This window comes from Lagenorhynchus albirostris, chromosome 6 (genome assembly GCF_949774975.1).
Source record: "Lagenorhynchus albirostris chromosome 6, mLagAlb1.1, whole genome shotgun sequence".
Lineage (NCBI taxonomy): Eukaryota > Metazoa > Chordata > Mammalia > Artiodactyla > Delphinidae > Lagenorhynchus > Lagenorhynchus albirostris.
Window position 1 is genome coordinate 72,231,405 of NC_083100.1, and position 24,236 is coordinate 72,255,640.

Here is a 24,236-nt window from a genome sequence, read left to right on the forward strand (position 1 = left end):
TGTTAATGTGCATTTTCAAAAAGAAAGATTAATGTATCCAAGAAAGCAATTTTCCAAAACATTATTCACACAGTCATGACTAATTCTCAAACAATACTGCTGAGAGGCAACAAAGCAGCTAACTCCAGAGTACAGAAAAATCTGGTCAATAGGACAAGTTTACCCTTTTGTCTTCAAAACTCCAAGTGGGTTCTAAACAGAGCTCAGTAAAGACTATCCTCACAGTTTTATTCTTAATACTCAAGGGTTACAGAACCAAATGTACTTTATTCCAAAACAGATGAATAAACAGACTGGCATTTCCTCTCTAATTGTCAAAGTTTTCCCTTTAAGGCATGTTGCCATGCAAGAGATTCTGAGCTTTAAGAATATGTATATGACCTCAGAAACACTCCCACTCCCAAGCCCCGGAGGGTGCACTTTAACATAATAAATGCTTTTTTAGATATACTATGTGTTAGGACAGGGTTTCAGGCACTTTGTATCATTGCAGCCAACTCATGAAGGTAGGTGCTAGTATTATGTCCCTCCTTCAGTGAGGAAACTGAGGCACGGAAAGCATCAAGTATCTCGCCCAAGGACTCCGGCAAATGGCAGAGTCAGGTCTGACCCCAGGCAGTGCGATCCAGAGTCCATTCTCTCAGCACTGCTCCCCTAAGGAAAGGCTACTGAGAGATGCCTTTCCACATTATATCGTTTTGTATAGCTAACAGGGAAGATTAGAAATAGTCTAGGTAGGTCTACACGCACACAGTACCCGGCCACTGTGAGAAGAAACCTGTTCCCTCACCTATTTTCACTTTTCATGCTGGCTGCTTAATTAGCTCCACAGCACTCCATTTGGGAGGCACCCAGGCCCAGTGTTCATTAATTTTCTTTCAGTCACACCTTATGCTGTCACCATACAGGCAAAGTAGATCCGAGATAGATGTTCAGTCATCAAGCACCCTAAATAGTTTCCTCTTCTTTCACTTTATACTGTAAACTCATTAACTCTCGCAGCCTCCGGGCCTGCTCTCTCTGCCTGGGGTGGATGTGCTGAATGCCATTCCCACCGCACAGGACAGAATCCTGACACTCTACATGGCCAGGTGATGAAGGTAGCTGTGGGGCAACTGGGGCCAAAAGCAACCCGGGTTCAGGGTTCATCTTAAATCTGCGTGGAATTCATTATCCTACATCTCCTTGTTGGGATAAACTCATTCCCCAAGTCCATGGGTCCTGTCAAACGCTCCACACTTGGACTCCGAGATCTACCAGGCCCGCTGCACAGGACTGGAGCAGGAGTTCCCAGCCCTGCCACAGAAGGGAGCCCGAACCCTTCCCGGGAAGGCTGTCGCGAGTGCTCTGGGGTGCAGCCTGGGCACCAGTCGTGAGTGAAACCTCACTAGGTGATTCTCACGTACAGCCAGGAACGAGAACCGCCAAAGATTGTGAGACCACAAGAAAGTGGTCAAAAAGATCTGAAACGTTTTGTGTTCCTATTACAAGATAAGGGGTAGGGAGGGAGGGGTGGGAGGGAGATGAAAAGGAAAAGAAACTTGAGGGAATAATCATGTAGATGATTAAATAAATGTTCCCCTTATGCACAACATGCATTCCTTGAGTGTATGTATATATACACACCTGTGTTTATATACACGTGTGCACACGCTGTATGTTTTTTTATGTGTATATAAATAATGTAAATATACACACTCGTACATGCATGGAAGGTCTCTAAGAAGAACACACAGGATCCAGGAGCAGTGGTTGCCTCTGGGAACAGGAACTCACCAACTGGGAACACGGATGGGAAGTATATACACTTTTAAATGGTTTACATTTTTTGCTATGTGCATACGTTTCCTATAAATATTTTAAATCTACGTTTCCTAGGATTGAGCCAGGTGTGGATATGAAGATCTTAAGTCTAACTGGGCCACACCCTATGGCCTAACTTGGCAAGTGGGCGAGATGAAGCTCCCTTCCACAAAGACTGTTCAAAGTGACGGTGTGCGTGCTGACTGGTCGGAGGTGAGCTTGTTTCTGGTTGACGGAGGTGGACACAGGACAGGTGAGTAAGAAGAGCCCCAGGGCCGTACTCTGAAAGAGGTGGGACTCTCAGCAGCCCCAAGCATTCCCGCTCCCACTGTGCAGCACAATCTTCCTCTCTCCTCACTCTGCACCCTGGCTCTTTCATGTCCTGGTCATCTCTGCTGCTGTGGGTGGAGTGTGGGCGCACTCGTGGAAGCAGCTCACACAGGATAATGCAGGGCCCTAGGGAAACACCAGGTCTGCCAGGGAGAGGGCAAGATGAGGGAGGGGTAGGCATGGGGACCTGTTAGACGGGGGGTAGGGGAATAAGGAGAGGCTAAAAGGGAAAGGAATAAGGCAGGATGGGACCTAGGAATACAGCGGTAGGAGGAACAGGGAAGCAGCCAGTGGTGGGGAGAGGCAGGGTGCGGGCGGTAAAAGCAAGAATTCCCGTTTCTGTTTTAAACTATTGTATCTGGCTAACAAGCCCTCCCAACACCCTGATAAAACACCTGTAACTACAAAGTAAAAGACAACAACTCACAAGTGCAAAGTCTACTCCAAAAGATAAGGGAGTGCCAGAAAAGCAAAGAATCCCTAGTAATTTTAAGGATGACAGTGGAGCATCCTTTGTTTTCATTGCAACAATTGGTGGCCTAACCAGGCTTCAGCCCACAGGATGGGGAGACATCCATCCCCTGCCCCAGTGTTGGCTCCAGTATCTCCCCCTATAGCCACCAGCAGAAACCAACTGACTCCAGTAGATAGAACAGAGCTGATGAGATCTTTTCTCTTTCCATGAAAAGCCAACTCCCTAAACACCTCCCTCAAAATAATAAATGGTGGGAGACTGAGGAGAATGTAGCTTATTAGCAAAAGGAAAGGGGCTATCTTTTTGAAGATTCAAACAAAGAAGGCTGAGATAAAAATTCAGTGAACTGCTTGTCACCCTCAATAGAATATAGGGGGACATGGCCTCTATACCCTTCATATGGCATTTCTTTTTTGATTAGTATAGACTAATATTAAAGAGGAAGAAAAGCAAGGACGTTTCAAAAGCAATAGCCGATTATTATCCACATTTCAGGCATAAAGAGTAGAACTAACACTACAGAAAGTCCACTCACTGATAAAGAACAAGCTTGAGGAGGTGTCCCCAGGATGTAGGGGGAAGGGGCAAACATTTTCATGAAGCAAGAAAAGATTACAGATATGGAAAACAAAGGTATTTCTGAGGAGAAACAAGCACAAAATAATTTTTAAAACTCAAAGGAAAAAAAACAATCTTTTCTGAATTGAGGTTTGCAAATTAAAAAAGGACCCGCCTCAGAATGGCCATCATTAAAGTCTACAAATAACAAATGCTAAAGAGGGTGTGGAGAAAAGGGAACTCCCCTACACTGCTGATGGGAATGCAAGTTGGTGCAGCCACTATGGAAAACACTATGGAGGTTCCTCAGAAAACTAAAAATAGAACTACCATATGATCCAGCAATCCCACTCCTGGGCATATACCCAGAGAAAACCATAATTCAAAAAGATACACACACCCCAATGCTCACAGCAGCACTATTCACAATAGCCAAGACATGGAAACAACCTAAATGTCCGTCGACAGATGAATGGATAAAGAATACATACAACGGAATACCACTCAGCCATAAAAAAGAAATAATGCCATTTGCAGCAACATGGATGCAACTAGAAATGATCATACTAAGTGAAGTCAGAAAGAGAAAGACAAATACCATATGATATGACTTATATGTGGAATCTAAAATATGGCACAAAGGAACATATCTACAAAACAGAATCAGACTCACAGACATAGAGAACAGACTTGTGGTTGCCAAGGGGGTGGAGGGAGGGAGAGGGATGGACTGGGAGTTTGGGGTTAGTAGATGAAAACTATTACATTTAGGATGGATAAACAACAGGGTCCTACTGTACAGTGCAGGGAACTATATCCCATTTCCTGGGATAAACCATAATGGAAAAGAACATAAAAAAGAATGTATAGGGCTTCCCTGGTGGCGCAGTGGTTGAGAGTCCGCCTGCCGATGCAGGGGACGCAGGTTCGTGCCCCCGTCCAGGAAGATCACACATGCCGCGGAGCAGCTGGGCCCGTAAGCCATGGCCGCTGATCCTGCGCGTCCGGAGCCTGTGCTCCGCAATGGGAGAGGCCACACGGTGAGAGGCCCACATACCGCAAAAAAAACAATAAATAAAAAAAAAATGTATATATGTGTATAAATGAGTCACTTTGCTATACAGCAGAAATTAGCACAACACTGTAAATCAACTATACTTCAAAAAAATATATTGCTAAGGCCAATGGCAAAAAAAAGGACTCACAGTGCTCTAGGCTGTTTCCCTAGAGGGAGACCCATACCTAGATGTATCCTGGCAAAACTTTAAGTTGATAGTTTAAAAAAAAAAGTATCACAAGCATCCAGGTAAGTATATAGTTTTATAAAAATAATTAAGGGGAAACAAAACTGCAGAGACTTTCAAAGGAACCAGAACCTAGAACCCAGCTGCCCTCAGACTTCTTCAATTAGTTCTTAGGGCTGCTGTAACAAAGTACCACAAACTGGGTTATTTAAACAACAGAAATTTATTCTCACATTTCTGGAGGCTGTAAGTCCAAAATCCACATGTCAGGTGGGTCATGCTCTCTTTGAAAACTCTAGGGGAGAATATGGTCCATGCCTTTCTCTTAGTTCCTGGTGTTGCCTACAATCCTCAACATTCCTTGGCTTGTAGACACATCACTCCAAGCTCTACCTCCGTAATCACATGTCATACTTCCCTGTGTCTGGGTCTCTTCTAAGGACACCAGTCCCTACAGCAGAGCCCACCCTAATCTATTATGACCTTATTTTCATTTGATTATGTCTACAAAGACCCTACTTCCAAATAAGGTCACTTTCACAGGTATTAAGGGTTAGGACTTCAACTTTTTCTTTTTGGAGGGACACAATTCCACTCACAACACTTCTCTTCTCCAACATCAAGAGCCAAAAGCCAAAAAGCAGTATCTTTGAAACCTGAGGGAGCAAAGAGCATGACCAAACCTCATAAAGCCAAACCAAGTTTTCTATCAAGTGCAACACCAACCAAAAAACATTCTCAGGTACTCAAAGGCTTAGAAAATGCCCAGCCCATTTATCCTTTTTGAGGAAAAAGTTACTTAAGAATCAAAATTAACTACTCAACAGTGGGGACATTATGAGTGGGGGGGGAAAAGCAATAAACTATAACTCATGCCCAGCCTTCAACACTTCACTCAACTGTCCCTCTTCTGCTTCCACTCCCTTCTCACTCAGGAAATGAGTTTTTCAAACCATATCCTTCACCCCATGGTGCAGAATTTTTTTTTTATTAATTTATTTATCTTTGGCTGTGTTGGGTCTTTGTTGCGGTGCGTGGGCTTCTCATTGCGGTGGTTTCTCTTGTTGCAGAGCATGGGCTCTAGGCGCACAAGCTTCAGTAGTTGCAGCACGTGGGCTCAGTTGTTGTGGCTCACGGGCTCCAGAGTGCAGGCTCAGCAGTTGTGGCACACGGGCTTAGTTGCTCTGCGGCATGTGGGATCTTCCCGGACCAGAGCTCAAACTCGTGTCCGCTGCATTGGCAGGCGGATTCCTAACCACTGCGCCACCAGGGAAGTCCCCAGAAAGAACCTCTTTATCTGGTGACCTCTTAAAACAATAGCGCCCTGTGCCAGAACTTGCTAACAATGGCTAACATTTTCTACATGATTGTGACACTGGGCAAGGAAAGCTCTCTTTACTGCTCCTCACCAATAACGCACCCCAAAGAAGAGTAGCACACAACACCACAATGACCATTTTTCATTGCCAAGGAACTGAAATTAACCAAAAAAAGAGGCATTTTTTACCACAGGATCATTTTTCAAACATGCAGGATAAACATTTAAGCTAGTGTGCACAATTTTTTTTTTTTTTTTTGCGGTGCGCGGGCCTCTCACTGTTGTGGTCTCTCCTGTTGCGGAGCACAGGCTTCGGACGCGCAGGCTCACGGCCATGGCCCACGGGCCCAGCCGCTCCGCGGCATGTGGGATCTTCCCGGACCGGGGCACGAACCCGCGTCCCCTGCATCGGCAGGCGGACTCTCAACCACTGCGCCACCAGGGTAGCCCTAATGTGCACAATTTTGTATATGCCATATGATGACAATGGGAAAATAATATGCACCACCAAAAACTAGAAGGAAATTGAATAAAACGTTGATATGGTTATTCCTAAGAGGGTGGGAACTGTCAATGGATTTTTCCCTTCCTTTTACATTTTAAGGTTGACGTATGTTCTGACATTTTCATAACGAGAATGTTTTATAAGACAAAACACACTTTTCCATTAAACATTTATGTAACACATAAATTTTTATCTATCTCCTTTTACTTCCAGAGGTTTCCCAGCAAGCGCCTCCACTGGATACCTGTCAAGTTCCTGCTCTCATGAGTTCCTTTCTTCAGGAAGGAGGGCTCACTTTTCCTTTATCCAGGCTCTTCTAACTATGCCCACTGGTTTTACTTAATCCACCTGGCTGATTTGCCCTCATCCATCTAGCCCAAACTGTCCACAGTCATCTATCTCCCAGGTCTTACTGATCGGGGATGTTCTTCCTTGTTGATTATTCCCACAGTGAAGCTACGGACCGGCTTCCTGTGACACCCACTGTGTGATCCAAGATCCAGTTCCCTACCCTGTACAGTTGACCCCTGAACAACATGGGTTGGAACTGCGTGGGTCCACTTATACACAGTTTTTTTTTTTAATAGTAAAAACTACCGTACTACACAAACTGTGGTTGGTTGAATGCACGGATGTGGAACTGCAGAGATGGAGGAACCACGTATACAGAGGGCTGACTATAAGTTATATGCAGATTTTCAACTGCGGGGAGGGTCACCACACTCCCTGCCATGTTGTTCAAGGTTCAACTGTATACTTCAAAGCAGTCAAAAGGAACCTCACTGCCCTAGCTCTGTCTACACTTTCCTCTGCTTTTAACTTCCAATCTCCAAAAACTTAATCCTTCTCTTAGCATTAAACTAAAAACCGGCAACCTGAATATACCCTCTTATTTATAAAAACATAGAAAACTCCACTTTTTACACAGAACTTCCTTGGGAGGGGGTGGGTGTGACTGAGGAATGATGAGGGAAGGACCACCGTCCCCACATCACACATCTACGTGACAGCGCCCCAAAACTGTGCCATAAGGCAGCCCTGGGGACTGTAATGACACACTGGATATCCAACTCCTAAAGCCATCCTCCACCCTCAATCACACACCTAGCGCCACCATAACTATCAGAGCTCGCTTACCCTCGAGCTCCACATTGAGTACGTACCCAGGTAACACATCAGGATTGATTATGAGTTTTCTGTTTTAACGATATGTGTATGCTCACTGAATACATCTGCCCTAATAATGAGGGTGATTAAGCGAACCATTATTAAGACCTTACTTGATGTAAGAGACCCCCTGCTAAGCACTTTATATCCATTAGCTAATTTTTTCAACGTATTCCATTGCAAGTAAATGCTGTCACTGCCCCCTAGTTACAGACCAGGAAACTAAGGCTAAGGGAAGCTAAGTAAGTTGCCTGTAAGCGGTAGATCCAGATTTGAACCCAGGCAGACTTGAGACCACAGTCAGAATTCCCAATCACGGCATTACCCTGGTCTGCCTTCCCACACCATGTGGATCCCCTGACCAAGGTGCATAACGAACATGGAGTGCTGTTGGTGCTTAAGGAATTCTGACTATCATCTACAGATAATTTAGCAAGTCATGTTTCTCTGAATAATAATCATCAGGAACATTCTGTCATACTGGACATACTGACATTTTGGGGGTGGAAAAAAAAGTGGAGGGAAAAAGACTTTTAGAACAATACCATAGCCAGCACACCACCCCTCACTAACTACTCAAATCCAAACTCTGGCAGTCCCGTCAGCAAAACTGTCTGCCAACAGGCCTCGTTACAAGAGAAAGGGAGAGTACACGGAGCAGTGCCATTTATCCCCCTTCAACTCCTTACAAGGAAAATGGGACCTATAAACATTTGTGGGAAAATGCCTCAAAGTTTCTAAGCAGCATTTAAAGTTTCTCCCCCACAAACAGATTAAAAATACAATACAACCAACTCAGTATACATTCTAGAAAGCAGCAGAATAAATCAATTGTGTACATGTGGCTTTTTATCAAGATCCCTTTCAGACCTGTACTGGGGAGCAGGGAGTAGGGGAGAGAATGAGATGACTTTTCACTCTTTGACTCTGTCATTTTATTTGTTATATTCCTGCTCCATCATTACCACCACCATCACAAAAGAAAGAAGGAAGGGGGCTTCCCTGGTGGCGCAGTGGTTAAGAATCCTCCTGCCAATGCCGGGGACACGGGTTCGAGCCCTGCTCTGGGAAGATCCCACATGCCGCGGAGCAACTAAGCCCATGAGCCACAACTACTGAGCCCACGTGCCACAACTACTGAGCCCACGTGCCACAACTACTGAAGCCCACGCGCCTAGAGCCCGTGCTCCGCAACAAGAGAAGCCACTGCAATGAGAAGCCCGCGCACCACAAAGAAGAGTAGCCCCCACTCACCGCAACTAGAGAAAGCCCGCGCACAACGAGGACCCAATGCAGCCAAAAATAAATAAATAAATAGTTAAATAAATAAAATAAAAAGAAAGAAAGGAGGGAGGGAGGGAGGAAAAAAAAGAAAACAGCATTGCTCAGTTTCTGAAGCAGCAGCCTCAATGACATGTCTGGTAAAATATCTTAGCAACAATGTCAATATTGTCTCACTCCAGCTAACCATATTAACATTCCACTCTAATCATGATTTCTCAAATATAAAATGGAATGTGCATTACTTAATTCATTCTGAGTATCACTGGGAAAACAGCCCTCTAACAATTTCTATAAGGCTGCATGACAAATTAACAACACTGTAAATAAATGACTAGATAAACAAACAAATAAATAACATATATATATCTGTCCTGGGATAAACCATAATGGAAAAGAATATAAAAATGAATGTATAGGGACTTTCCCTGGTGGTCCAGTGGTAAAAAATCCACCTTACAGTGCAGGGGACGGGGGTTCGATCCCTGGGCTGAGAACTAAGATCCCACATGCCGCAGAGCAACTAAACCCGCACACCACAACTACTGAGCTCGTGTGCCTCAACTAGAGCCCACGTACTGCAAACTACAGAGCCCAAACGCCCTGGAGCCTGTGCGCCACAACTAAAGAGCCCATGCACCACAACTAGAGAAGAGAAAACCCACACTCCATAACTAAAGGAGAGAAGCCCGTGCACCGCAATGAAAGATCCTGCATGCCTCAACAAAGATCCCACATGCCTCAACTAAGACCTGACACAGCCAAAAATAAATAAATGATAAATCTTAAAAAATATACATATATGTGCAACTGAGTCACTTTGCTGTACAGCAGAAATTACATTGTAAATCAACTATACTTCAATTAAAAAACAATTAAACATCAAAATTATATTCAATGGCTATTCGTTTTTGTGTATCTAACTTGTAAGTGTGAGAATAAGCAAGTGTTGATGAGGCATCTGCATAAACACAAGAACCAAATAAAATATACTGACAAATTACTCTGATCAAATTCTGCCCCTTGTTATTTCTGTAATAGAATCCTTTCACTCATCTGCTCGTATACCTGTATTTCAAATTCATCTTTATAGGGCTGCCAAGAACAGAGTCTACTAGACAGTGGGGGAGCTCCTTTTCCTAGGAGTTTTCCAACTCATATACACATACCCCTGCCAAGGTTGGCTGGAGCTGGTCCTGCACAGACACAGGAACAAATGGCATGCCAGCGGCTCCCGAACCTGGCTAACCACTCAAAAACCATTAAAAAAAAAAAAAAATTACAGAAGCCTGAGTCCCACCACGGTGAGTAATGCAGTAGGTCTGGTAGGAATTTGAGTCACAAAGTGCCTTGGATGAACTAGCCAGGTTTAGTAATCGCTGCACTAGAGCCTGCTCTTGTAAAGTCAAGGTGAATACTGAGTCTCACAGGTACACCCCCTTTGACTGCACACAGCTTCTCTTCGCAGAATGCTGGTGGTGGATCCTTGCAGTCTGGCCTCACATTCCTCCCCCTCCTCCCTCCCAGCAAACACATGCCACCCCAGACGGTTGCAGCAACTGCCCCACAGCACTCCACTAGGGGCAGGCCTACCACACTCTCTCCTCCTGCACCAGATGGAATGGCCCGGGCCGTGTATGCCACACAGACAAGGGAACCAAGGAAACAAAAATATCTGAGATGCCGCCATTTTGGCCTAAAGCCAGAAGGAGAGGGTCAAGGGGCAGAAACAAAGAAGCCAGAAGGGTAGAGAAATTACCATCAATTATAATAAGAGCAAACATTTATGAAATGCTTACAATGGTCCAGGCACTGTTCCAAGCACTTTAACTCACTGAATCCTCAGGACAACCAACAACCCTCAGAGGGAGATGCTGTCATCATCCCCATTTTACAGGCGTAAAAATGGAAACAATGAGGTTAATCAACTTGACCTGGGAATTGAACCCATGCAACCTGCCTGCTATACTGTCCTGATCATAAGGTTTTGGAGACAAACTGGATTCAAATCCTGGCTCTGCCACTTAGCAGCTGTTTAGTCTTAAGCTAGTTCCTTAACCTCCACTAATAAGCTACTGTTTATAAGCATGCAGCACACTATCTGATACACAGTAAACACTCAAAGAGCAACTTTTATTAGTACTGCCACATTTTACCCCAGGGGATTCACTTCCTGATGAACTGCAGTTCACTTCCTAGTTTCTTCAATACCTTGAAGAAAAATATCTCACCTGCCCCTCACAACATTCGAGTATCAAAAACTCTCCATGTAAATTCAAATATCTGTATATTTTATTTCCCCAAAACAGATACTATGTGAACGGAAAACAAAACAAATTCCCTTCATCATCAACATTATCATGCCTGAAGTTTAAAAAAAAACAAATCTTCCTTTCATTTGACCCTCTTAATTACTCTATGACACAGACAGAGACTGTTACCTTCATTTTTTTAAATTAATTAATTTATTTATATTTTGGCTGCATTTGGGTCTTCGTTGCTGCACGCGGGCTTTCTCTAGTTGCGGTGAGCAGGGGCTACTTTTCGTTGCAGTGCGCAGGCTTCTCATTGCAGTGGCTTCTCTTGTTGTGGAGCACAGGCTCTAGGCACACGGGCTCAGTAGCTGTGGCTCACGGGCTCTAGAGGGCAGGCTCAGTAGTTGTGGTGCATGGGCTTAGTTGCTCCACGGCATGTGGGATCTTCCTGGACCAGGGTTCGAACCTGTGTTCCCTGCATTGACAAATGGATTCTTAACCACTGCGCCACCAGGGAAGTCCCTGCTACCTTCATTTTATAGGCAAGAAAACTGAGGTTCAGAAAAATGAAACAACTTTTTCAAAGAGAACTAGTAGGTACATTCAAACTGGAACTCTTACCTAAGTTTCCTGAAGCCAAACCAGCAGAGTGCTTATTCATCTTTAAGATGCCGCTTCCATAAATCAGAAGGAATTTGAGGTACTGTTTGGGGAGCCCAATAACCATGGTAACAATTTAATGGATAGAGGGGGGAAAACCCCAGAATCTCTTAATCTTCAGAATCTTAGAGCTAAGGATGTAAGGAGGTTTAATCAGATTAGCAGCATCAAAACTCTCACACAAAGCAGGGGAAGAAAGCCGACCTCCCCGAAATAATGACTTATAACCTCAGTCACTTTTCAACACTGAACTTACAGAATTAAAACAAAATCCTTCCCTTAATCCTATAAAAAATGAAGTCTGAGTTAGATGAATCTTCTTAGGTTTTATAATTCAAAACTAAACATGACATGTTTCACTTGCTTAGAACTCTAGCTAGTAAACAATCAATGGTTAACCACTTAACAAAATATTAAAACACCTATTGAAACCAACAGAAAATTAGGTAAATGAACAGGCAGGACAAAGAAAGAAATGTAAATTTTATTTTTGTCAAATACTTATATACTACCTGCCAAGCATGGATTTAAGTACTTTATAAATATTAACTCATATAATCATCATAAGTGACCCATGAGGCACAGAAAGGTTATGTAATTTGCTCAAGTTCACACAGTTACTAAACTATGGAGCCAGGATACCAATCCAGGCAGTGTGGCTTCAAATGGCCCATAAACATATAAAAATGCCTTTGGATTCACTCTAAAGAACTGCAAAATTGAAACAATGAGATATCACTTTTGCCTATTATACCGGACAAGATGAAATATTGATAGTTTGATTATAACCTGTGCTGATAAGCATGTGAATAAACAAGCATTCTCACATATTGAAGGTGCAACTGTAAATTTATTGGCACCTTTATGAAGGGCAATTTGAAAAAATTTAGGAAAATTATAAATGAATAAACTTATTAACCAACAATTTTTCTTACAACTATCCTTATGAAAGGACAGGGAGTTAGGCACAAGGATATTTACTCTAGTATTGATTGTAACGACAACGAAAAAGATAAAACCATCAAAGGGAATAATAAAACAAGTTACAGAATATCTGTCTAATGTAACACTGAGAAACTTTTTAAAAGCCTATATATTAGTATGTGCTGATATGAAAATATGTCTAAAAATGTATTCAGTCAACGTGGTAACTTACAAAATAAAACACTGTAAAGTCTATCGGTTTTCTTAAGGATCTATACATGTACATTATGCATACATACACACATATATGCATTGAAAATATCTAGAAAGATCAAATAAACCATTAATTTCCTTTGGGGAGCAAAAATGGAAGCAGAGAAGAAATGGGGGGTATCTGTACTTTTAATACCATTGTATAGCTTTTTTTAATGATTGTATATTTAATTATTACATTTACGGTGTTTGAGTGACTTTACAAAAAAAAGGATGGATTTATAACAGTCTCAAGGACATCAAGCAGAAATGGGCTTTAAGACACAGAAAAAGAAAGAGATATTACAGTGCTACTGAATCTAGATTAAGGCCATGTAAGAATTTCTGAAATAAACTTTCTAGGGAGGGGGAAATACTTCTAGAGAAGGAAAAAAAATCAAAACAAGTAGCCCTGGAGAGAGAAATTATAAAGTAATTCACCGTCTTCTATCTCAGGGATGTATTTTCCTTTATATTTACTCAGTGCTAGAAATAAAAATAAGGGAACTAGCCAGAGACATAGTAGAAACTGAACTAGTCTGGAGTCAAAAGCTATACCTTGAGCCCACATCTTTGTTTTAACGAGCTATAAGGCCTTGGGCAGTTGCTCAATGTTTACCAAATAGTTCTCAAAAACTGAAGACACTGAACTCAATTTCTTAAAGTCCTTCTAGATGTAAAACCCTTTATTTCATTACTTTAGCTTAGTTTGAAAAAAAAACCATCCATGTACCTAATAATCTAAGAATATAAGCCATGGACAATGTTTTTTACACTTAAGACTACAGCGATTTATTAAGGAGATGCTTTCCTGTCTGGAACTATCCCTGCCCGCTATCAGAAACTCACAGGATGAGGGCTCCCAGCACATCCAGGGAGCAGGAAGCGCTTAGACTTCTTTGACTGTGTATGTACAGAGGTAGAATGTTATTAGGTACTGTGGAAAACCTAATGACTCATTTGTGTTGGTTTTATGTCTTTATTTTGGTTTCTCTATAAAACAAATTTCTTAAATATAAGTCAGTCAGACTAGCAGATATCTAGCCTCAGCACAAACATGAAATTTTTAATAATGCAGGAGACACTGCTACCCACTGAAGACAGGCAATGTGACTTTCAGCAACTTCAAGGAAAATTCCCCTACCAGTAACTTTATAAGGAAACCCCACTACTACACACCAGGGCCACACTTGGAAAAGGGAAGAATCAAACTAAAGAGTCTCTCACATTCCCAACAGAAAAAATGTACAAGGACATAAAAAGACAATTATTGAAGAGGAACTATAAATGGGCACTAAATATTTAAAGAGGTCTTCCGATCTCAAAGAAATGCTAATTAAAAACAAATACAGGGGCTTCCCTGGTGGCGCAGTGGTTGAGAGTCCGCCTGCCGATGCAGGGGACACGGGTTCGTGCCCCGGTCCGGGAAGATCCCACATGCCGCGGAGCGGCTGGGCCCGTGAGCCATGGCCGCTGAGCCTGCGCGTCCGGAGCCTGTGCTCCGCAACGGGAGAGGCCACAACAGTGAGAGGCCCGCATACCGCTAAAGAAAAATAATAATAAATAAAAATTAAAAAAAAAACAAATACATGTTTTAACCTACAAACTTGACAAAGATTATTAAAATCCACAAATATCCAATACTAGAAAGAGCCATGCAAGCAGGCACACTCACACACTGCTTACACAGGTGGCGACCAACACAATCCTTCCGGAAAACAATTTGTCAAGAAGTACCACGAGCTTCTGAAAAGTTCCTCTCCTTCACTATTAATTCCTTATCTAGAAACATTCCACTAAAATAATCAGAGATTTATACAAAGATACATATTTTCCAGAGGGTTTTTTCTCTAATGAATGAGAAAAATATGTAACCAAAATTCACCCAAACAAAATCATGGTATATTGGTACAATAGACTCTTAGGCATTTTTCAAAGAGTAATGACATTAAAAAGGATAAAGCAAAAGATAAGAATTAAGAAAAACCCCCAGGATATTCTTTATCAGTATTTTACAAATTTTCTACAATGAGCACATATTATACTGGGCATTGATCAAAGGCCCATATTTATTCTGACTTTAACTTTTCCAAAACCAAAATGGATATAACAGTTGGTGGCACCTTAAAATTGCTACCAGCCAAGGAATGGTTGCAACCTGGCAAGCACTGACCATGCAAACCTATGTTATTACATCTGGTAGAGTGACTAGACAATGATAACCTCCTCCAGGTTTCAGTCAACAGATCACTTAAAGTCCACGTGGAAGGAATAAGAGCCCTGAATTTTATCTGAAAGCCTTCCATTAAAACCTCCTTCTGAGATCATGAAAGAATGGCATCAAACTTGCAGAATGCATGACCTGCAGCTTGGAAGAAAAGTCCTGGAGAAAACAGTGAAGGGCTCAGAAAAATGCTGCAACATCAATGCTCTATAATGGTAGAGAAGATGATGTCATATGAAGAAAAATGAGTATTGACAACTAGGTGAAAAAAATTATTTAGAAGAATCAGGTTCTGAACATAAACTTGAAATACCTTAACCGACTTATTTCATTTTCCTCCCATTTTATGAAAAAGATTGAGATATGTAAAAATAACTTTGTAAAGAAAGGAAATCTTCAGTAAAGTGTAACATTTTAAGTAATAAAGTATGTCAATTTAATTGACAGCAGTTCTTTCTTCCTTAGCCGTACCCAAAATAATGGTGTGTTTTATAACCAATGAAGTACTGTGTAACATTTATAATCAGAACAATAAAGACAAGTGCTGTGGGCTGAACTGTGTTCCCTCAAATTCATATGTTGAAGCCCTAACCCCCAACATGATGGTATTTGGAGAAGAGGCCTTTTAGAGATACTTAGGTTTAAATGAGGGCATGAGGATGGGGCCTTCACGATGGGATTTGCATCCTTATAACAAGGGGCTCTGGAGTGCTTGCTGTCTCTCTTGCCATGTGAGGATTCAAGTATAAGGCAGCCATCTGCAAGCCAGAAAGAGAATCTTCAACCAGAACCTGATCATGCTGGTGCCTTGAGCTCAGAATTCTAGCCTCCAGAACTGTGAGAAAATAAACTTCTGTTGTCTAAGCCACTCAATCTCTGGCATTGTGTTATGGCTGCCCAAACTAAGACAAGAAGAAAATGTGCCATCAGAAGTCAAAATATTTTTAACATCTGGTACTTGGAAGGAAGTTTTCTACATAATTCTAAAGTTATGTAGAAAACTTTCTTGGGGTGGGTTGGTAAGGTGGGAGGCAAACAAGCCCTCGCAAAGATACGAGACATTAACATATAAATTGTTTGAGAACCAAACGTAAGATCATCAGGAAGGTAGCAGTGCACAGGTGGCTCTCTTCCATCCTCAACCCAGAGTTTGCATCCTCTTCTCCTCTGCTACCAGCCAGTTCCATGCTCTATATAAAATCCAGACAAGTGCCCAAACCATTATAGGCCCCTATGTGTATGTCTTATATCAGAGACATCATTATTACTGAGTACTCTGGGCTCTGGAACAGTCTCAGGGCACAAAGAATGTCATCATGTACCCAATGTAGCAGTATGATGCTCCCAAAGTCCCTTAAAAATGGACAACTCTCACACAAACTTTTGAGAATGAAGAATTAAAAATCAGCTCTAAAGTCTTATTTCACCCTGACCCCCATGACAGTGCTGTGGTCACCAGAACACAGGACAAGAATCTCTGATTCTATATTGGCACCGCTGATGGCTGATGTGTTATAACCAGCCTGCCACCAAAGGGAGAGGGGGAGTGAGAGACAGACACAGATCCTACATTCCAACTCCATGATTTCCAATATGAATAAGGGTTTCTCAATTTGATGCTGTATACCAAGGCTAGGGCTACCCAACGGGTTACCCCTGATGGCTGTCTGTCGACAGCAGGACAAGTATAAGGTCAAAGCCCTCAATCCCTAAAAGAAGAATCATTTAGTTTAGACCATCCTGCATGGAAAAAAGAAGTCAACCTAGGTCAAAATTTTTGGTAGCCTATCTCCCCTCTCAGGAACTATGTTTGCCAATAGATTACATCAAATCCAGTTTTCTACATTTCTGTAGAATACGTATAAAACTTATGCAAATAGGTCACATGAAAACTCAAATATGGAGCTTTTAATGAGAATTAAGCTATACATGACAAAACTCTCTAAAGACCTGGTCTATAGAAACTAAGACCATTGGTTGTTTTTTGTTTTTTAACAGTAAAGCAGCTTGCATGAACAAAAATCTGTGAAATGAAATTAGGTTTGACATAAAAATGGACTCTGAATTATTATATTTCTGTATTAGCTTTCTTGTTGCATTTACACATATACATACAAAAAGGGACCCAAGTAAATAAATATTGTCGTCTGAGAATTTTGCTACATCCTTTATGGTGATTCAGATAGGCTGTGACTTGCTAGAAGTTGTATTGGCCATAAAAAGTGGAAGATCCAGGATAAGTCTTGACTTCACCTTCTCAGTCCAGACTTTTCTCTAATTACGCCTCTCATAGGAAACAGCTCAGATGGACCAGCCGTGGTCCATTATGTATAGTGCCTGACACACATGATAAATGCTCGGTATTTGTGCCCATCCTTCTCTTTCATACTTTATATATCCCTAAAATGTATGGGGAAGCTATAAAGAGGCTGGGCAATGGAGGCTTCCACATATAAAGACCTTTACTAATAAGGATATGTTGAAATGAAACATCTCAGCAACTTTATAAACTGTACTTAGAAATCCATTCTTAAGGCTGCTTGCTAACTCCCGAAATTTCTTTAGTAAGGGGAAAAGCCTCTCAGTTTAACTTCACAAAGAAAAAAGGATAAAATGCAAGTGACATGATATAGGTTAAAAGGTAAAACAAGTTATAAATCAAAGTATCAATCACCATACAACAGACAAATGACTCAGAGCTGCTTCGGTTTTATCATGAGGAAAAGGCTAAAGATGGCAGAAGAGCCTTTAGTATCCAAAGTCAACGGCAGAATCGGTATTTAGAGAGAGGACATCATGGATAGAAGCTTCTAGAACATCATTCTCTTGCCTGAGATCAACAGGGAAGGAACAAGATGTTTTAGGATTTTGTTTGTTCTTTAAAGTACCAAACAGTTTTCTCGAGAAAGACACTGAACATCTAGCAGAAGCCATATGTCAAGCAAGGCACTTCTGTAGACAGGTTATCTTATTTAACCCTAACAACATCCCTGTAGGGCAGCTTAAATAGGTTAAGAAATTTGTCCAAGTACACAGGGAAGTGAACAAGCTAGGATTTGAATTTGCATCTTCAGATTCCAAAGTCTGTGCTTTTTCGAGACTCTGAGGTGTGAGGGGTGACAGAGAAAAACTGATGAAGGGACCAATGGAACCAGAGGGAACAGCATTCCCACTCCTACTAGTAACCAGCCTGTTCCATTCTATGTTCAAATCCTGTCCTACAGGATTTCGCAGAATTTATTTAAATGCTCTGGTAAATAGAAATACAATACCTTTAGACTGAACTATTTCTGCTTATTTTGTTGCTTTGGAAACATTTTTTGAGTCAGTTACCAACAAGATACCAAATATCCGTAGCTCAGCAAGACAGTCACTGCACTAAATTCCTCAATAACAGTCCACAGCCACAAAAAATGGGCAACGCAGCAGAGAATAATCAAAAGCAGCTTCAGATTTTCCGGATAAAACAAAGCATCGTTTGTATTGAGGCATTTTTAGAAGGTACCACTGAAAGCCAGACTGCAGCCTGGAATGGCTTAAAATACCACATTTAACAATCACATCAATGGCTTTTAAACTTTAGAGGCAAACAGCTTCCTTTTACTACAAATTCAAAGTGAAGGATTAGATGCAAAGCTAACACATTCAGGACACATTCAAGCTTAGGGACTATCCAGTGCCTTAATTAACACCATTAATTACAAGTGTATTGAGTCAACTAGCTGGGTTTTAATGATGAAACAGTGAAGGTCAAAATTTTTAAATAAATTGCTTCAAACTAAGCCCCCCTGCTGAAAAAAGAACACCAATAATTAAACTGAAAGGAAAAGCCTAATAAACAATTATTTTGGCATATTTAGCAACCTTAATCAGTCTATATTTTAATTGAGACAATACCACAAGTAAGAGTTCACCAAACTTTGCTCTTCTGCCTCAACTTGGAGCTACTGGGTTGGCCAAAAGGTTTGTTTGTTTTTTCTGTAAGATGACTCTGGTAGCACTTAGTTGTCTTTAACTTCATTCGAAACAATTCTGTTAGATTGTATGTGACATCTGTCATATCAGCATGCAGTTTAAAAAAAAAAAGACATTATAATTGGTGAATTTCTGTGTAGCCATTTTAATATTGAAGATGGAAGAAAAAAGCAACATTTTTGGCATATTATGCTTTACTATTTCAAGAAAGGTAAAAACACAACTGAAACGCAAAGAAAGATTTGTGCAGTGTATGGAGAAGATGCTGTGACTGATCGAACATGTCAAAAGTGGTTTGCGAAGTTTCGTGCTGGAGATTTCTCGCTGGACGATGCTCCACGGTCAGGTAGACCAGGTGAGCAAATCAAGACACTTAGAACAATCAAAGTTATATACCACGCAGGAGACAGCCGACATACTCAAAATATCCAAATCAAGCGTTGAAAATCATTTGCACCAGCTTGGTTATGTTCATCGCTTTGATGTTTGGGTTCCACATAAGTTAAGCGAAAAAAACCTTCTTGACCATATTTCCGCATGGGATTCTCTACTTAAACGTGATGAAAACATTCAGTTTTTACAACAAATTGTGAGGGCGATGAAAACTGGATACTATACAATAAGGTGGACTGGGGCAAGCGAAATAAACCACCACCAACCACACGAAAGGCTAAAGAAGGTGATATGTATATGGTCGGATTGGAAGGGAGTCCTTTATCATGAACTCCTTCCAGAAAATCAAACAACTAATTCCAACAAGTACTGCTCCCGGTCAGACCAACTGGAAGCAGCACTTGACGAAAAGAGTCCAGGATTAGTAAACAGAAAAATCATAATCTTCCATCAGGATACCGCAAGACCGAATGTTTCTTTGCTGACCAGCCAAAAACAGTTACAGCTTGGCTGGGAAGTTTTGATTCACCCGCTGTATTCACCAAACATTACACCTTCGGATTTCCATTTATTTAGGTCTTTACAAAATTCTCTTAATAGAAAAAATTTCAATTCCCTGGAAGACTGTAAAAGGCACCTGGAACAGTTCTTTGCTCAAAAAGATAAAAAATTTGGGGAAGATGGAATTATGAAGTTGCCTGTGGAACAAAAGGGTGAATACGTTGTTCAATAAAGTTCTCGGTGAAAATGAAAAATGTGTCTTATTTTTAGTTGAAAACCAAAGGTACTTTTTGGCCAACCCAATACTTCCACACCAATAGCGGGCAAGTAGGAGAGCTGGACAGGGCAAGAGACTATGGCTTCAAGATTGGCAGAGGCAAAAGGGACACAGAGAGAGAGAGAGAGAGAGAGAGGGACTAGCCCTTTCTAGGAGGGTAAGAGGCCTTGCCCATCTAATGCTTCCAGATTGGTGTCACTATTTCCAGGGTTAAAAGGAAAACAACAAAACCACTATCAACAGTGAGATTTGATTACATCGTAGATGTTAGATAAAATTAGGTTTCATTTCTTGGAGACCAGTAGGAAAAAAAGTCCAAAAAACTAGCCAAGACATGTACTTGCTCTGTGGAAGCAGTACCTATTATAATAAGCTATACTAGATATCTGTGTTGGTTAGCTTTTGAAGTGGAGAGGGCCTGCAAATGTCTACAACTGAGAATCCTCCCTAACGCACATCTTGGTGGGAGATGAAGTCCACCTTGCCCTAGAGAAGCTAAGAAGTCCAAATACACACTTGCTCAGCCTCTCCTACAGCCAGAATCCAGGCATGGGAACCAGGCTCAGCCCTTTTGATGTACCTGCCCCACACTTTCAATTTCTCCTTGGTTATTCTTAAGCATTTTCACTTCCAGATGAATTTTAAAATCAACTATGTCAAAAGCAAAACAAAACAGGATTTTTAGGGCAGTGAAAGTACTCGGTATGATACTATGATGGTGAATACATGTCATTATATACTTGGGCAAACCCACAGGATGTCCCACACCAAGAGTGACCCCTAATGTAAACTATGGTCTGCGGGTGATGACGTGTCAATGTAGGTTCATCAGTTGTAACAAATATACCTCCTTGATAGGAGAACATTGATAATGGGGACGCTAGGAATGAGTGGAGGCATGGGGTATACAGAAAATCTCTGCACCCTCCTCTCAATTTTGCTGTGAACCTAAAACTGGCTCTAAAAAAAATTACGTCTTTAAAAAGAAAATAGTTGGGGCTTCCCTGGTGGTGCACTAGTTGAGAATCTGCCTGCTAATGCAGAGGACAAGGGTTCGAGCCCTGGTCTGGGAGGATCCCACATGCCGCGGAGCAACTAGGCCCGTGAGCCACAGCAACTGAGCCTGCGCATCTGGAGCCTGTGCTCCGCAACGAGAGGCCGTGACAGTGAGAGGCCCGTGCACCGCGATGAAGAGTGGCCCCTGCTCGCCACAACTATAGAAAGCCCTCGCACAGAAACTAAGACACAACACAGCAAAAATAAATAAATTAATTAATAAACTCCTACCCCCAACATCTTCAAAAAAAAGAAAATAGTTGGAATTTCATTAGAGATTAAATGGCATGTATAGATAATTTTGTAAGAACTAGTCAGTTTAAAATAATAAATTTGCCCATTCAGAAATACAGTATTTCTTTCCATTTATTCAGTCTTCCTGTAAGTCCTTCAACAAAGTTTTATTTTCTTCAATATAAGGCTTGTACCTTTCTTCTTAGGTTGATATTTAAAGTTTCTGTTTCTATTATAAAATGAGACTTTTTTCCTTTTCATTTTCTAAACAGTGCTGCTAATTTCCTATGCTGCTCTTATATCCACTCTAAACTCTTACTAGGTCCAGGTTTGACATCAATACTCTGAAATCTTTTTTTTTTAATACTCTGAAATCTTAAGAGTTCAGTAGGGCTTCCCTGGTGGCGCAGTGGTTGAGGGTCCGCCTGCCAATGCAGGGAACGCGGGTTCATGCCCCGGTCCGGGAGGATCCTGCATGCCGCGGAGCAGCTGGGCCCGTGAGCCATGGCCGCTGGGCCTGCGTGTCCGGAGCCTGTGCTCCGCAACAGGAGAGGCCACGGCAGTGAGAGGCCCGCGTACCGGACAAGACAAAAAAAAAAAAAAAGAGTTCAATAATTACTTTTAAATGAAGGAACTTTAATGATAGTGACATGAAAGTTTGCTGATAGTAAAGGTCACTTACACATGTGGTAGAAGGTTGTAGACCTCTCTAGAGAGCTTCAAAATAAAGATAACACCTCATCCGCTTGTTTTAGATCAAGGTCCTAACATAACAGCAGGGAAAGAAAAAATAGATGCCCTCGTCTTGCCTTCCCCACATTATGGTTTAATATTGATTTTTGCTCCCTTAGGCCTGACTCAAGGTCAAGAGAACTCCTTTGCACTGATGGACTAGTGGAAACAAGGTAAATGTAGTTTCCAAAAAAATTTTAAAGTTTTTAATACTGCATTCTCCAGTGTGATTCTGCAGCCTCCAGAAAATACTTTTTGCTCAGCTATAAGCATTTCCTAGGTATAAAAAAAATCATCAAAAAGTAATTTTGCTATTTTTAGAGCTGACTCAATGACTTCAATAACTTTCAGTAATTTGATATCTCACTGTACATAATACTTGAAATATCCTTATATACATATAACTTAAATTTCAATACCTGCTAAAATTTTACCAATAAAGTGACATTTCTTTTAGGGACAGGCGCCGAGGATATAAAAACTTCAATACTTACGAAAAATATTTGTTTTCTTTTGAAGAATACTAAGTTTAACTCAGTGATTTTCCAAATTCTCAAAACAGGTTCAACATAAAAGTGTAGCTCAAGATTGTCTGTAAGAACAATCTACAAAGGATATGAAAATCTGAACTCAAAATTTTAGACAAATATTTTCTAAATTTCTGTGACTGTGAGTTCAAGTACATAAAAATGAATTTTCCTTTGTCTTTACAACAAAGATTGCTTTAATTGGAAACAGTAGAGCAAAATTTTTCCGTATTGCAGCAGATATTATTACCCAAGTTTCACAGCGGTCTCAGTAGATTAGCCAGCTTTAATTTACAGAGAAACTTAGCTGTGATTTACTTATATAATGAGAGCTGGCACAGAGCTCAACACATGCATGGTCAAATTCCAAGTATTTTCCCCAATCATCTTGTGACATAACTTCGTCAAGATTTAAAACTGCATCTGCTTTGTTTCCCAGTGGAATACAACCAGGTTCTAGTTAAGAGAAAAAAGGCATACACCATACAGATGTTTTATGAGAAATGTTCCCATTGCTTTTTCAACTTTGGTTTGCATTAGTGAAAAGCCAAAGTGTGGGAATTATTATGAAGAAATGATTCAGAAAACACGATAGTTGCTCTTAAAGACCAAAGGGGGAAATAAACCCCAAATAATAGGCTCTACAACTGGAAAAGTTTCAAACGCAAACAGTGTTCACTGTCTGGCCCATCTGAAAGGCAGGGTGCCGAAAATCATTAACATACTGTAATTTCACATGAGTCTGGCAAGGATCAAAGAGGATGGTAATCCTGTTGTGAAAGACTCCATTACTAAGCAGAGAGTTTTGGCTTGGAGACCCTGGCCTTGAGAAAAATAACCCACTGGTTGGCAGCTCCAGTCCAACAGACAGCTTTAGGATCTAACTTTATCCTGGAAATTACAAAGGCATGTAAAGAAGCAAATAACATAGTTCCTAGGATGAGTGTCAGTTGAGCCAAAACTGGGGAAAAATTTTTTGTTGTTTTTAAGACAGCTTTTCGAGAACTAAAGAGAAGGATGTTTTGGCCTTAACCCAGCAGAGGGTGAAGGGTCCCCTGGATAGAAATTATGTGCACTGAAAATTCCCCGTAGTAACAATTCTAATTAATTATTCAAAGCTAGGAGTTGATTTTCTAAGGTTAAGAGCTAACCTATGGTCTCCTGTTTCGATCATCAAAAACTGGTTTCTTTTCTTTGCATCTGCTTAGCCAGGCATTAATGAGAGGCTTTTAATGGAATCTTATCAGCAACTTTACAACAAAGTCTCTACTTTTAAGGTTAAGTTTGCCTTTTGCGGGTTTGGTTAAAGGGAAATTAATAATAGAAAATTTGTCAAGGTTCCACATAACCAAAAAGTTTACAAGTCCGCTTATTCTTTTACAGAAACAACATATACAACAATATTACCACAAGGCATTACAAGATCTTTTGAATTAAAGAGTTAACTATAATTCAGCCTACTTATTTATACCTTAATAGAAATTAAAACTGAAGTGTTATTCAATATACAATAACTCAGACACCAGCCATTCTCTGACTCTGGAT

General features: G+C 41.0%; 1 protein-coding gene across 7 annotated transcripts in view; it reads right to left on the bottom strand.

The window, feature by feature from the left end:
- The window catches only part of TANC1 (tetratricopeptide repeat, ankyrin repeat and coiled-coil containing 1), a 231,026-nt gene that overhangs the window by 131,928 nt on the left and 74,862 nt on the right, over positions 1 to 24,236 (bottom strand). The window lies entirely within an intron of this gene.